At 46.7% G+C, this 16,655-nt stretch overlaps 1 protein-coding gene across 7 annotated transcripts in view; it reads right to left on the bottom strand.

Moving 5' to 3' along the window:
- FBXW7 (F-box and WD repeat domain containing 7) overlaps window positions 1–15,653 on the bottom strand; it is a 212,832-nt gene extending 197,179 nt beyond the window's left edge. For 2 of the 7 annotated variants that reach the window (XM_089302350.1, XM_089302351.1), the window contains exons 1-2: window positions 15,515–15,647; window positions 15,328–15,408 (exon numbers count right to left, since the gene is read on the bottom strand). The gene's annotated coding sequence lies outside the window, so the exon portion shown is untranslated. Of the gene's footprint in view, window positions 1–15,327 lie in introns of all 7 variants that reach the window. The other 5 variants (XM_089302354.1, XM_051819992.3, XM_008267326.5 and 2 more) reach the window with 5 other exon arrangements.
- Window positions 15,654–16,655: the final 1,002 nt, after the last annotated feature.

Here is a 16,655-nt window from a genome sequence, read left to right as displayed (position 1 = left end):
CAAAGGTCGCACAACCAGTTAAGTGTAGTAGTCTACGTCTGAACTCACAGGCTCAAGTTCCTGCTCCTAATCACTGCTAAGTCATCGCTGACTAATGCCTCAGCATTTACCATCTGATACTTGAAAAGTAATATTCTGAATCTTATCTGCAAGTTAAAAACTAGAATCATCCACACAAGTGGAAGTGAAATTTAGAAGTTCCCAAACTCAATACAGAATAAATTAAAAAGCATTTTTTTAAGCCCTGACTAAACGCACAGCAGCCAACTTCAGGAACTAGAACGAGCCGAGGGAAAGGAAACTATCACTCACTAAGGAACCAGCTGAAGGAACTTATTCATACATCGCCCCTTCGAAATCTCAAAGCCTGCTTCTGGGAGACAGGTATTCTCTGTTTTCCAAGTGAGGAAGCTCAGGCTCAGAACAGCAAAGTGGTCCCTGACCTCAAAAGGTTCACAATTTAATTGAAGAGACAAGAAAAACAAATATTTTTTAAAAGAGAATCAGAAAGTTACATACCTTAGTTCACTATTGTTCATCAAAAGTGGGAAACACAAAAAAGCAGAAGGAAAAGCGCAGAGTCCAGCTAGATCAGCGAGGGAGAGGTTTCTAAGAAGACAACCTGGATTGGTGAAAGGTGAGAAGCTGGGGAGGGCCAGCCCTCCCGTGAGCACCGTGAGCAGAAGTCTTCGGGACTGAAAGAAACGTTTCCAGATAGCCAATTTAAGCCGTAAGCCAAGGAAATGGGGAAGATATATGCAAAGGAAATGATGAAATTGAAAGACGCCTTCATTTTAAGGCTGCTTTAAAATGAGGATCAATCGGTAGCTGGAGACAAGGCCAGTCTATGCCAAGCAACTCTTAAGCAGATGAGTGGCGGACCATCTACTTTGCTTTACTATGAATATTTTGTCTCCCCCAGTGAAAAAGCTTTAAGAGAGCATGTATTTTTTTGTTTTGTTCACCTGGATCGATGTCAGGAAGACGACTAATAGTACATGTTCAACAGTCAGCTGCTGCTGAAGACAGTATTCAAAACAGACACATTCAAGAGCAAAGATCACAAATGCTTCCCACATGCAAAACACCAGCAAGCTCAGAGAAATAACTTAATACTGTAGTGTTTATTTCTGCAGCAGCTACCATGGATGGAGCACTAACTGACCCAAACCTTGTGCTGAAGGCTTACAGGCATCACCTCGCTCGATCCTCTCAATTATCCTATGAAGGAGGCAGGTACTATTATCATCGTCCCAGTTAACCAGGAAGCACATTAAGCATAAATAACTTGCCCAAGGTCACAAGGCAGCAGAGCTGCAGCCTGCATCTTAGAACTCCAAAGCTACTGGTATATCACATATATGAGTACAAGTACGCAAAGCTAGGGGTATATGGCTAATGAGGAAGACAGACAACAAAACAAAAACTCCACTGTAACTCAAAAATCTCGCCCCTTCTCCTGCCAAAATTTTCCCACCAAAGGACACACTAATTATCTCATATAGATCGAAAGCTCAATGATTTAAAGAATCCAGATGTTTAAGAGCTAGAAAAAGAATCAATCATCCAACATTTCAAAGGATATAGATAACTGGTAAAACCCCAAGTCCACAGCCCAAACAAACAACAGGGTGTGACTTCCGACTAAGAGGGGCCTCAAAGCTTCCAGAGCCATTCTCCCTGGCATCAGCCTCTCCATCCCCCCCAGCATTTGCTTGAGGGTCTCTCCCTTCCTCTGTACACCCTACCTCCCTTCTCCCAGTGGATTATCTTTATAACAACATTTAACTTGGTGTTTCCTGCTACAAATTTTTAAATCTAGTAGGCTAACATTTTATATTCTCTAAGGAAAGAAAATTCTACTGTGTAACAGTAGGAAAAGTTCCCCCAATCATTACATCAGCATTCTAAAGTTTCTATGTTGGGGCCAGAACTGTGCTATATGGGGTAAAAGCCGCTGCCTGCATGCAATTTGGCGCCCATTTGGGCGCCGGTTCAAGTCCCGGCTACTCCATTTCCGATTCAGCTCTCTGCAGTGGCCTGTAAAAGCAGTAGATGATGGCCCAAGTCCTTGGGCCCCTGCACCCAAGGGAGATCCAGGGGAAGCTCCTGGTTCCTGGCTTCAGATTGGCACAGCTCTGGTCATTGCAAACATCTGGGAAGTGAACCAGCAGATGGAGGACCTCTCTCTCTCTCTCTCTCTCTCTGCCTCTGCCTTCCAAATAAATAAATAAACCTTAAAAAAAAGTTTCTATATGACCAAATTCACACAGTAGTCACTTAAGACCACCAATTATGCATAAGAAAACTGCCAGAGCAGGCACTGTGGCATAGCGGATAAAGCTACCACATGTGATGCCGAAATCCATGCCAGTTCAACTCCTAGCTGCTCCACTCCCAATCCAGCTCCCTGTTATTGAGCCTGGGAAAGTAGCAGAAGATGGCCCTGCACCACCATAGGAGACCCAGAAGAAGGAAGCTCCTGGCTCTGAGTTCAGCCTGGCCCCGCCCTGGTTATTGTCACCATTTAGAGACCTCTCTGTCTCTCCTCTCTCTAACTCTGCCTTTCAAATACATTAAATAAATCTTTAAAAAAAATCTGATGCCCCAAATACTTATCTATATAACCTTCTGGTACTACAAACATAAAAAATAAGCAGAAGAAATCAAACCAAAGAGAATACATTATTCTCCTCATCTATCTGTTATTCAAAAATTTTAAAAATCCTTTTTTAATATCTTTGGAATCGAAATATCCCAAGAATCCTAACACTAATTGCTACCAACAAAGAAAAAGATTTAAAATACTGATTCTTTAAACTATTCATTAAATTAACCACTTAACCAGAGATCCACTAGCAGATAAACCACTTATTTCTGTATTTACATCACAATCCAAAGCAATCTCACCTTAAAAAGAAGTTAGGGCAAGAGGAAAATATCTCAGAAGATGAGTGCTAAGAAATACACCTCAATCTTTTTTTCTTTCTGCTTTGGAATTTTTATTTACTGATCTTAAACATACACCTCTACTGAACAGACTATGAAGGCACTGCCAAACTGTTCTCACAATACTTTCCAAATCCAAAAACAATCAAGAAGCATTTATTTCTTCTGTTTCCCAGTAAGGCACTGATTATGCCAAGCTTGAAGAGAGCATCTTTCAGAAAACGGATCTTACATTTAATGAATATTAAGCACAAAAAAGGAATAAAACAAATCACATTTTATTGAAAAGAGAAAACTAAAGTAGCTATAATAAAATCATCTAAATAAAGACTAAAAGGATTTTCAATCTTTTTTTTAAAGATTTATTTATTTATTTGAAAGGCAGAGTTACGCAGAGGCAGAGGCAGAGAGAGAGGTCTTCCATCCACTGGTTCATTCCCCAGATGGCCAAAATGGCCAGAGCTGCGCCGATCTGAAGTCAGGAGGCAGGAGCTTCCTCTGGTCTCCCATGCAGATGCAGGGGCCGAAGGACTTGGGCTGTCTTCTACTGCTTTCCCAGGCCATGGCAGAGAGCTAAATCAGAAGGGAGCAGCCAGGTCTCGAACCGGCGCCCATATGGGATGCCAGTGCTGCAGGCAGTGGCTTTACCCACTACGCCACAGCACCAGCACCAGGATTTTCAATCTTAATCTAAAATGTAAATGATACAGACAAACTCTCTATTCGTTATTTTTTTTAAGATTTTTTACTTATTTATTTGGAAAGTCAGAATTACAGAGAGAGAGAGAGATATATCTTCCATCTGCTGGTTCAGTTTCCAGATGGCCACAATGGCCAGGGCTGGGCCAGGTGAAGCCAGGAACTTCATCCAGGTCTACCACATGGGTAAGCAGGAGGGCCCAAACGCTTGGGCCATCTTCCATTGCTCTTCCCAGACCATCAACAGGGAGCTAGATCAGAAGAAGAGCAGTCAGGACTTGAACCAGTACTCATATAGGATGCTGGCATCTCAGGCAGTGGCTTTACCTACTATGCCACATCACTGACCCCTCAACTTTATGATTTGTAAACATTTCTATTTTCAAGGGTTAAAAAGATACACATTCAAAATACTGACAACTAAATTACATTCTGGTATTTCTAAATGGACAACATAAGCCAATCACTGTCAGAGGTAATCACCAATCATTTTAAAAAGACACCTTCCTAGTCCATGCACTACTGCTAAGTCTTTGGAATGACTAAAAATCTCAATTATGTTCAAACTGCCTTTTGTTTTGTTTTGTTTTTTGACAGGCAGAGTTAGACAGTGAGAGGGAGAGAGAGAGAGAGAGACACAGAGAAAGGTCTTCCTTCCGTTGGTTCACCCTCCAAGTGGCCGCTACGGAGGTCACGTTGAGGCTGGCGCACTGCCGATCCAAAGCCAGGAGCCAGGTGCTTCCTCCTGGTCTCCCATGCGGGTGCAGGGCCCAAGCACCTGGGCCATCCTCCACTGCACTCCCAGGCCACAGCAGAGAGCTGGACTGGAAGAGGAGCAACCGGGACAGACCCCGGCGCCCCAACCGGGACTAGAACCCGGGGTGCTGGCACTGCAGGCGGAGGATTAGCCTAGTGAGCCGTGGTGCCGGCCCTCAAACTGCCTTTTAAAAAGACACAGCACTTCTATAATTTCTCTAATTTTTTTTTAAGATTTTTATTTATTTATTTTAGAGGCAGAGTTACATATAGAGAGAGGGAGAGACAGACAGAAAGGTTTTCCATCTGCTGGTGCACTCCCCAACTGGCCACAACAGCCAGAGCTGGGCTGATCTAAAGCCAGGAGCCAGGAGTTTCCTCCAGGTCTCCTGCATGGGTACAAGGGTACTGCATGGGTAAAGGGTCCAAGCACTTGGGCCATCTTCCACTGCTTTCCCAGGCTGTAAGCAGGGAGCTGGATCAGAAGAAGAGCACTCGGGACACAAACTGGAACCCAAATGGGATGCCAGCGCTACAGGCAGAGGCTTGGCCTACTACACTACAGCCCCCATTTCTCTAATTTTTGAAAAATTTTTAGTAAAATATTAATGAGTCACATACTCATTTTAGATGCTCTGGAAAACACCGCAGAATTACTTCTATGTCGTTTGTCAAACTCTAGTGCTGAATTTAAATATTAGGCAATACAAAGCCTGACTTTAGCCTTCTATCTATATCACATTTTAAAAGACCTGCAACTTAATAAATTAACACTGATGGGCCATTAACTATATGCTAGGCACTGGACTAAGAGCTTTGCATACATCTCATAGTTCATCTTATTTACTCCTAGCAACAACCTTGTGAAGGCCATGTTTTCCCCATCAACAGGTGCTGAAACAGATATTAGAAGCGTAAGCAGCATACTCAAGGCCAATAACTAAGAAATGTACTCCCTCCATAACTGAGTCTTCTGTCTCAATAGCAAGAATGTATTTCATGGGTAAATGAGTGAACTACCAACCTGCCGCTGGCTCCAAATACGAATATCTTCAACCATTAGGTAGTTACATCCTCAGATCTGGAGGATGTCACACAAAGGCAAATTATCCTTATACTGCTCTAACAAACATTCCACAGTAAAAAAACTGGTAATATACATCCTCTCTTCCAAAACCACACTAAAAATTAGCCTTGAAACTTCACTTTTTGTGCTGTCTTTATATGTTGACGAGTTCAATCAACACGCTGCCAGATGAAAATGCCAGAAAAAAAGAAAATCTTATCATATCCAAAGTAGCATACCCAAAGGTGCTCCTCTCACAAGAAAGGCTAACTGAAATTTAAAATATTTTGCACTGGGGCCAGCGTAGAGGCACAGCCGGTTAAATCGCTGCTTGCAACACCGGCATCATCTGGAGTCCCCACTGCTCCACCTCCAATCCAGCTCTCTGCTCATGTGCCTGGGAAAACAGCAGAGGACGGCCTCAGTCCTTCTGCCCCTGCCACAGCACCAGCCACTGTGGCAATCTGAGGAGTGAACCAAAGGATAGAGATCTCTCTCTCTCTCTGCCTTTCAAATGAGTAAATATTTTTAAAAAAAATGTATTTTGCACTATCTTTTAATATTTCCTAAGTTCCAGAGCAGTCATGCAGAGAGGAACATTCAGCACATCACACACACACACACACACACACACACGCACGAACAGAGATAACACACCACCCCCTTCCTAAAGCCACCCAGATTTCCAGTAGCTATCTTTCAGCTACAAAGAAAGGGCAGAGGCAACAGAGCATAACAGAAACTGCACAATATCTAACCGATCCACTAGCTGTCCCTTAAGTCCGATGGGGGAGGAGCAAAAGATAAGACTCCAGCAGTAAGCTCTCTGCTGCACTTCGTTTACTTTCTTTTTTAACGATTTGCGTTTTAGACAAATAAAACACAAATGTGGGCTCTCTCTTTTTTTTTTTTTTTTGGCATTAGCTTTTGGCATTTTTGACAAAAATCAAAAAGTTTAAAGGAATATTTTAGAAAAATGTTGTTAGACATTACTTTGCTATCCAAACATCCAGGTCAAGAGCTCAGTGAAAACTGCAGATGTTTCCTCAAACACGTTACAGTCCTGAAGGTGTAGTAGGGAAAAAATTTAAACACTCTCGGGTATAAAAACATAAATGACTAGAAAATATATATCCCACACTGTTCAGGAAATGTCATATGTATGTAGAAAAGGCATTACATTTAAACAGGTGTGAGAATTACCCAGAGAAAGAATGAATGAAACACCATCAGAAAATAGAGAAAAATCTAAAAGCACATCAAGGTATAAGAAAGGCGAGTTCTATACTTAGTGGAAAAGAATCTCAAATACCAAGAGTTCATTATTTGAAAGCAACTTTACGCCTCTTCTTTTTTTTTTTTTTTTAAGATATTTTATTTATTTACTAGAGAGGAAAGTTATAGGCAGAGAGAGGGAGAGACAGAGAGAGAGGTCTTCTATCTGCTGGTTCACTCCCCAAATGGCCGCAGCAGCTGGAGCTGAGCTGATCTGAAGCCAGGAGCTTCTTATACATTTCCCACGTGGCTGCAGGGACTTGAGCCCTTTCCACTGCTTCCTCAGACCACAAGCAGAGAGCAGGATCGGAAGAGGAATAACCAGGACACGACAGGAACAGCACCCATACAGGATGCGGTGCCTCGGGCAGAGGCTTAGTCCACTGTGCCACAGTACCAGCCCCACTCCTCTATTTGTCATGACAACACAGGAATAATTAGAAAGAAAAAAAAATCCTTATTTCCTGGCCAACTAAAAGTGTTACCAAAACAGAGTATTTGCTGATATGAGGTGAATACCTTACGTCTTTTTTTTTTCAAAGATTTATTTTTTTGAAAGTCAAAGAGAGAGAGGGAGAGACAGAGAAAAAGAGACAGAGACACACACACACACACACACACACACACACACGGGGCGGGGGGGATTTTCCGTCCAATAGCTCACTCCCCAGATGACCACAACAGCAGGGGCAGGGCCAGGCCAAAGCCAGAAGTTAGGAGCTTCTTCCAGGTCTCCCATGTGGGTGCAGAGCACCTAGGTTATCTTCTGCTGCTTTCCCAGGCCATAGCAGAGAGCCAGAACAGAAGAGAAGCAGCTGGGACTAGAACCAACGCCCATATGGGATGCCAGCACTGCAGATGGCGGCTTAATCCGCTGCGCCACAGCATCGGCCCCTATCTAAATGCCTCCCATCCTGAGGCTTGAGATAATGATAAAATTACTTGAAAAAGCAAAAATTAAAGGGAAAATTTTTAAAACAAGCAGCAATCCTCACTAAATGAATAGTAAAGCAACTTCACAGCGATCTTCTAAAAAATATACTAAAATTGTAATAGCATACAATAGTCTTGTATGTCATCCAATGCAGGTCTTTATTGACATGTGAAATAAATGTTCTTGACCTTAGTTGTAATGTAAAATTGTACAAAGTGAATTATACTTCCTAGACAACACATATGAGATAGATTCACCCTTTAAACTATAGCAAAGATTTTTAAATATATTTATATACGACTTAAGATATGATACTTGAAACAAAAAAAAATTGCATAGCCATTAATTTTGTATAATGAATTAAGTATACTACAAGAGATTAAGACTTTAAGGTCTTCATAATTTGCCTAATATTTTCATCTGACTTTCAAACCAAATATAAATACTTCGAATGTTACAAAATTCAAAGTATATGCTTTCTTTTTTTTTTTTTACAGGCAGAGTGGACCGTGAGAGAGACAGACAGAGAGAAAGGTCTTCCTTTGCCGTTGGTTCACCCTCCAATGGCCACCACGGCCGGCGCACCACACTGATCCGAAGCCAGGAACCAGGTGCTTCTCCTGGTCTCCCATGCGGGTACAGGGCGCAAGCACTTGGGCCATCCTCCATTGCACTCCCGGGCCACAGCAGAGAGCTGGCCTGGAAGAGGGGCAACCGGGACAGAATCCAGCGCCCCAACCGGGACTAGAACCCAGTGTTCCAGCGCTGCAGGCGGAGGATTAGCCTATTGAGCCGCGGCGCCGGCCAAAGTATATGCTTTCTAAGTTACTTCTAGAACCTTTCAATAGCATACCCATAATATTCTTCATAGATGCTTGTGGCCACATGATACAAAGGCAGTGTATGCCAACTGAATAAGAAATTTTGACTAAGAAATGCAAGCAGTCCTACTTTTTAGCTGCATGCCTTTAGAGACAGCATCACCCCTGCTCTACAATCCAGTGTTTTCCCCACTATGAAGGCAGAAGCACTAGGAACAGGACACTGTATGTTTCCCACAGAGTCACCGTCAGACAGCCCAGTGGAGCACATCTCCCCTAGAAAGGAGACCACCCAAAACAGCCAGTCCCAGCCTGCAATGTTACCAAGCCCACACCGCATGCTGGAAGATCTGGCAGTTATCTGTACCAGGCATCAGTAAACCACAGTCCATGGGCCAAAAGCAATCTACCTCTTGTTTTTATGTTCGAGAGTTTACTGGAGCACAGCCACACTCGTTCACTTCTGCATTATCTATGGCCACTTTCACACCGCGAGAGCAGAGTGTAGAAGCAGCACAGTGATCACGTGGCCCACAACATCTAAAGTACTAGGTGGTCCTTTATTTAAAAAAAAAAAAAAAAAAAAAGGTTGCCAATCCTTTCTCCACACAATGAGACATGAGAAGCACCTGAAGACTTCTTTTTCCAAGAACCATCTCCAGTGTAAAACGAAATGGGGGCCGGTGCCACGGCTCAGTAGGCTAATCCTCCGCCTTGCGGCGCCGGCACACCGGGTTCTAGTCCCGGTCGGGGCGCCGGGGGCTGTCCCGGTTGCCCTTCTTCCAGGCCAGCTCTCTGCTGTGGCCAGGGAGTGCAGTGGAGGATGGCCCAAGTGCTTGGGCCCTGCATCCCATGGGAGACCAGGATAAGTACCTGGCTCCTGCCTTCGGATAGGTGCGGTGCGCCGGCAGCAGCGCGCCGGCTGTGGCAGCCATTGGAGGGTGAACCAACAGCAAAGGAAGACCTTTCTCTCTGTCTGTCTCTCTCACTGTCCACTCTGCCTGTCAAAAAAAAAAACAAATGGGTAGCTGCTAGCCTCCCCACAGACTTTGGGGTCACATGGGGCTAAAACCACATAAACACACAACCTGCAAAGTTCTCCCAAAGTTGCCAAGGAAAAGTAATGGAAGTTCTGCTCCCTACCAGCACACTCCCCAACTGTCTGCACTAGTAAATCACAGCAATACTAAAAAGTGGTCTCTAACTCCCGCCTTCCTTCACCTGCATCAGAAATGTTGCAGAAAGCAAAGGCAAAAGAGAGAACGTCCCATACGGCACACATCCAATCCCTATACCCTCACCCAAAACACCCTAGAACTCTCCTGTCTACAGCTCTTCCTAAGATACGTCTGCCATGTGACTGAACACTGTGAAGAAGCCAGAGCAGCAACTAGCAAGGTGCTGAGTTCCAACAAAGGGACACGGTAAGTGTGAATCCATGCTTCCTCTCTCACAACCCTTAATCTCTGTTAAAGTCAACACCAAATGCTAGCCACAGGGACATCTGAATTTGCTTTTAAGTGCCAAGTTGGTTTTTGGTTTTTAACAAAAAGATTTTTTAAAAAGCCTTTTCAGCACTGCTGCGCCAACACAGGGATACCCCCCCTCCACTGTATGGGACACAAAGACACACCAACTGTAAGCAAGGGAAGCAGCCTTCTCTGCCAGCTATTTAGGATAATAATAAGAGAAACACAGGGCAGCAGACTGGTGCAGCGGTCCACGTCCTGTACGCCCCGACAGGAGTGCCTGGTTCAAGTCTTGACTACTCCACCTCCAATCCAGCTTCCTGCTGGTGCACTCTGGGGAGGCAGCGGTAAACGGCTCAAAAGTACCTGGGTCCCTGCCACCCACCACGGGACAGAGCTGGACAGAGTTCTGAGCTCCTGGTTTTGGCATGGCCCAATCCCGGATGTTGCAGGAATTTGGTGAGTAAACTAGCAAATGCAGGACCTCTGCCTCTCTGCTTTTCAAATAGATCAAACTCAGTAAATTAAAAAATATTTTTAAAGATTTATTTATTTGAAAGTCAGAGTTACAGAGAGGCAGTGGCAGAGAGAGAGAGAGTGTGTGTGTGCCTCCCATCCACTGGTTCATTCCCTAGATGGCTGCGATGGTAGGAGCTGGGTCAATCCGAAGCCAGGAACCAGAAGCTTCTTCTGGGTCTCCCACGTGGGTGCAGGGGCCCAAGGACTTGGGCCATCTTCTACTGCTTTCCCAGGCCATAGCAGAGAGCCGAATCGGAAGTGGAGCAGCTGGGACTCGAACAGGTACCCATATGGGATGCCAGCACTGCAGGCGGTGGCTTTACCCACTATGTCACAGTGCCGATCCTATAAAAATTTTTTAAAAGAATAATGTGGTGTGGTGCAGTAGGTTAATCCTCCGCATGTGGGGCCAGCATCCCATCTGGGTGCCAGTTCTAGTCCCGGCTGCTGCTCTTCCAATCCAGCTCTCTGCTGCGACCTGGGAAAGCAGTGGAAGATGGCCCAAGTGCTTGGGCCCCTACAACCACGTGAGAGACCTGGAGGAAGCTGCTGGCTGCTGGCTCCTGGCTTCGGATCGGCACAGCTCTAGCTGTCGTGGCCATCTGGGGAGTGAACCAGTGGAGAGAAGACCTTTCTCTCTGTCTCTCCCGCTCACTGTCTGTAACTCTACCTCTCAAAGAAATAAATAAAATATCTTAAAAAAAAAAGAGTAATACAAGGCAAAGTTTAAAAACATTAATTTAGGAAATAAATATGAAATGCTATATATTCTTCTGAACTTAATCTGAAGAGATCTGTATACTTCAAAACTTGTAGCTGTTTCAAAAACAGAATCATATTCCCTGGGACAAAAATAGTATGTCTTCTCCTCTCTCCCTTTTTTCATTTATTTATTTGAAAGGCAGAACAACACACCCAGAGAGAGCGAGAGAGAGAGAGAGAGAATGCAAGATCTTCCAACCCCTGGTTTACTCCTCAAATGGCTGCAATGGCCAGGCCTGTACCAGGCCAAATCCATGAACTAGGAACCCCATCCAGGTCTCCCACATGGGTGGCAGAGGCCCAGGCACTTTGGCCATATTCTGTTGCCTTTCTAGGTGTATTAGCAGGAAGCTGGATTGGAAATGCAGCAGCTGGGGCCAGCACTGCGGAACAGCGGGTTAAAGCCCTAGCCTGAAATGCAGCATCCCATATGGGCACTGGTTCGAGTCCCAGCTACCCCAATTCCGATCCAGCTCTCTGCTGTGGCCTGGGAAAGCAGTAGAAAATGGCCCAAGTCCTTGGGCCCCTGCACCCACGTGGGAGACCAGGAAGAAGCTCCTGGCTCCTGGCTTCAGATCAGCACAGCTCTGGCCCTTGCAGCTATCTGGGGAGTAAAACAGCAGATGGAAGATCTCTCTCTCTCTCTCTCTAACTCTGTCTTTTAAATAAATAAAATAAAGATTAAAAAAAAAAAAAAAAAAAAAAGGAAATCCAGCAGCCAGGACTCCAGTGCTCCCATATGGGATTCCAGTGTCCCAGGTGGTGGCCTAACCCACAACACTAGTCCCTACTCCTCCGTTTTTGACTCAATTCTCATTCATTTTTTTTCTTAGTTTTTTATTTATTTGAGAGACAGAGTTACAGAGAGAGAGGAAGGTCTTCCATCCACTGGTGCACTCCCCAAATGGCCACAAAGGCCAAAGCTGGACTGATCCAAAGCCAGGAACCAGGCGCTTCTTCTGGGTCTCCCATGTGGGTGCAGGGGCCCAAGGACTTGGACCATCCTTTACTGCTTTCCCAGGCCATCAACAGAGAGCTGGATTGGAAGAGTTGCAGCCAGGACAAGAACTAGCACCCATATACGACGCTGGTGCTGTAGGCAGAGGCTTAGCATACTAAGCCACAGCACCAGCTCCTTCACATCCACTTTTAAAATATTTATTTTACGCAGAGTCTCATCCATGCCCTGTTCTTGCTACATCTCCATTTACTTTTACAGATTTTCCCCTCACGTGAAAACATTTATTTTTTCAGCTCCTCCCTCCCCATCAGGATTCTCATAACCCTAAATATAAAAATGACACCCAATTCCACATTTTCAGCATATCACTTGTTAAACTATTTCTGTTGTCTTGAAACTGCATCGGTATTCAGTTTTAACCCTAAAATTTGATGTTCAAAACAAAGTATGGTACCCTATTTCTAAATTCTTTTTTATAAATACCACTAGCACTATATCAAAATACTGGAAACATCTTCTTTTTCACCATTCCTTCTGTATAGCCTTAATTTCCCTGGAAAAACAAAATCCTAATCCAGGCACAATACCTTTGCTCTTAAATGTTATTTCTACCCAATCATCTCAGGAATACTGTTCTCAACTGCTTCTTGGGTCTTTAACCATGCCCCTACACAAACTCTGACTTTAACCCCACTCAACAATCTCCCTCTGTCAGTATTGCCACCAGACTACCTACCTAACGACATCTGTGCCTTATACCTTCCAATTCCAAAAGTCTTAAATTCCACAAACTCTTTTCTTCCTAAGAGATCTTCCCAGATTTGGTTCAGACACCCCAAGTTGCTCTGAAACCAACATTTCCCTAACAAAAAAAAATTACATTCACTTCCTATCAGGTATCAAACACCACCAGCACCCCATTCCCACCCCCAAGGTGGGAGGGGAGATTTCATGTAGAAGTTTAACCCCCAAAATCATATGGCAGCAATACTAAGAGGGTGGGAACTTGATTCAACTATGCTACAGAGGGTAAACCCTGGGAGTGAAATACAAACAGCTGTGCTCACTGCCGCCTCTGGCAGCAGCATGCTCTGCCAACAAGAAAGCCACCATCAGAGGAGCCCCCAGACCTAGCACCTCCAGAGCTGTGAGCCAAAATAAGTCTCTCCTTTAAAAAGCAGCCTGCTTGTTAGCAAGAACTGGATAATGCAATGGCACACGTGGTGGTCTCAGATTAATACCGGCCTGTTCTCCTGTAGTCTTGTTCCATTTGTATAACTGTCTCTTCCACCCCTAAGTAAAAGTGCTTCAAAGGCAGAGACCCCCAATACTTCCTCATTTCTACCCAAATACATATTAAAATATTACCATCATTCTTAACTTATCTATAGTGAAAGCAATCAAAATAGGTCCTAAACTCGGCATTATCCACAAACTTTGCTTTGTTGGTTTGTCCTCTCTCCTTCCCAAAAAGCTGTCTATGTAAGACCAGCTTTTTCTCTGGTCCATCTGTGAGAAACAGAAAAGGTGACTTACTCGAAGTCACAAAAGATGACACATCCAGAGATACCTGGCTGCTTCTAAATCTAATATTCAATCCACTATGCAACGTTTTATGTCGGTACCCACTTAGAACAGACTTCAAGGTTCCTTACAAAAGCGTAATGAGAACAAGGCACCTACAGAAAAACAAATGCTTGGAGAAGGTCCAGAGAAGGGCAGTGGTCAAAGAAATGGAAGAAACAGTTCTCAGACAGAAAGCTGGGGGGAAATGATGGCAAACAAGAATAACCAGGCAAGAAACCTGGGGTTATTCTAGTATTTCTCAAAACGCAAGCTCTTAAGTGATGCATCTTTTAGCCTAAGGAGGTAAGTTTGGGATACATGCATGAATTCTTACATCAGACAGAGGCTAATAAATCTGCAGAACTTATTACTTTAAAAAAGAAGTGGTACAGAGTCAAAACATTAAGTCTGAAAAGGTTTTTTTAAAAATTTCATCGGGATCCTGAGTGGAGAATTTAGGGTGGATAACCCCGGGCATACATTCATTCCCACAAAGCATCTCTCAGCAATGACTTCAGAAAGGCCATCCACAGCTACTGGTCTGGAGGCACCATAACTCTCACTATAGAACTGTCTGGGTCTAGTTACCTAAAATTCCCCCCTGATGCCTAACCCTCCAGGTCTGTATACATGAAATGCTAACTACTTCTGTGTACCTCTAACTTGGCACGCTGAGGGGACATTTGAAATCGAGTCAAAGATTTGAGAGACTTCAACTTTAAAATAATGCAAGGAAAAGCCATTCTTGTAAGAATTATGGCTTCATAGGTTCCTCCTAAATCGTTAAAGTAAAGCTAAATCAAACAACAAAGTCTCAACCCATTCTCCCAATAAAACAGTGCTGTCATTTATAACCTGTTACTCAAAAAAGAGAGAGAGAGAGAGACAGAGGGCACATGTGGGATTTGGGTGGAAGAGTAACAACCTATATAAAATGGTTTATGCAGTAAATGCTCTGCCTCAAATAAGCTGTGATTCCTAAGAAGCCAGAATTTCCCCAGTAACTGCGATCTGTTAAAGTGTCCTCCTGACATGCAGAGGAACTGGACGCAGGAAAAGAGAAGGTTAAAAACTTCTGTACTGAGAGGTATGGAAATGAAACCCGGGCTTCCCCTCGAGGTAGCCTGCGAACAAATCAAGGAACTGGACTTTCAGAGGTGCACGGGGGAACCCACGGGAGAGGTCCTCCCCTACACAAAACTCCTCCGGCGCCATCCCACAGTCCCTGCCACCAGGAAAAGGGCGAGCACAGCGATGTCCTTTGTGTGCACGCCTGCTCTGCCTTCCTCGACTTCCCTTCTGCCAACTCCTGCCCGGAGAGGTGCAATCTTTCCCACTCCGGAAGAGAACACAACTAACTCCTCCTTGGAGAAACCTGCACGCTTGGCATTGCTCGTCCAAGCTCAACGGCAACAAACCCCAGAGCCGTCCTGTGCGAAGAAGGGGCGCACACACACTCCCCGCGCCGCTGGAAAACATCTGCACAAACCTCTGCGGCATCCTCCCGCCCCCGGCCCCCCCCTCGGCCCCTCTCCGGAAGGACCACTCACACTTTAGAGAAGAGCCGTGGCGCTGAGAGAGCGGGCTGGTTCCCTTCCTGCTCCGGACTGCGGCAGGCTCCGGCGCGCTCGCTACAGAGGAAGAAGCGATCGCTGCTCGTGTCGCCCAAGCAGGCGGCCACCCGGGTCTCTTCCGCGCCGCCGGGGTGGGGGGAGAGGAGGCGGCGGCCCCGATCACCTCTTTTCCTCTTCCTGGGTCTCTTCAGGCTGTGATTTCTGCCCGTCCAGGGCCACTGGTCCCGGGACAGTCACGTCTGGGAGGCTCCAGAATTTGTTCTTATAAAAGTTTCCTCTGGGTGGAGGCTGCGGCCGGCCCCCCGGATCCCCCCCGGCCCCGCCGCCCTGGGGGCTGGGGCGGGGGAGGGGGCTCTAAGAACTCCTCCCGGAGTCCGGGCCGAGGAGCCGGGGGGCCGGCGACAGGCCGAAGGAAAAGACCCCCTCCCCCCGGAGGGGGCGAAGGGGAAGGGGTGGGTGAGGAGAGGACGGCGGCGCCGGTCCTGCTCTGCCCGCCGCCCCAGCCGCCGCTTCACATTGGGGTCCCCGCCCCCCCGGCCGGGGGGTGGTGGCTGAGCTCGGGGCCCTCCCGGCTCATACACTCCGGGGCAAGATGCTACGGCCCCGTGCGGGTGGCCGAGACGGCCGCGAGGCTGGGGACCCGGCCGGCTCCGCTCGGCGCCGCCCCCGCTCCCGGTTCCCGCATGTGTCGCTGCGGCTGGGACCCCCCTCCCTACACCTCGGGGGTCCCTCGCCCCTCGCCCCGGGACGAGGCAAAAGCTCCGGCCCCCGGCTCAAGGTCCTCTCACGGCGGAGCAGCTCCCAAGTCCCGGCCCGCCGCGGGAGCCGTCTCCCTGCCCCCCAGCCGCCGGCTCCGGCTCGGGCTCCGGCTCCGGCTCCGGCGTGTGCAGCCGCCGCCGCCGGCCGGGAAGGTGAGGGGGGGAGAGGAGGGCGGCCGCGGCTCTCGCTGGCCCAGGTTGGGGCCGAGGTTCTCGGCGGCGGCCACGGCACGGGGGCTGGGTCCTCCGATGCTCCCTCGCTCTCACTCTCTCGGCGGCGATCGCAGTAGCGCCGGAGCTCTGCTCGCTGTCTCCCTCGCTCTGTGCGGGGCTCTCGCCTCACTCCAGAGAGAGGGGCGGGAGGAGAGCGGCGCCGACCGATGACGCAAGTCACCTAGCAACCGCTCTCCTCTCCCCCTCCCTTTCCTTTCCGCTCTGAGGCTTCCTCGCTGGCCTTTTTTTTTTTTTCTTCCCTTTCTAGCCACCCCGCCCTGGGCGACTCCGGCGCGCTCTGATGACGCTCGAAGGGAAGAGGAAGTCGGGGAG

Source organism: Oryctolagus cuniculus, chromosome 8 (assembly GCF_051225735.1).
Source record: "Oryctolagus cuniculus isolate XC-2025 breed Fujian yellow rabbit chromosome 8, ASM5122573v1, whole genome shotgun sequence".
NCBI lineage: Eukaryota > Metazoa > Chordata > Mammalia > Lagomorpha > Leporidae > Oryctolagus > Oryctolagus cuniculus.
This window is presented reverse-complemented; position numbering and strand designations above follow the sequence as displayed.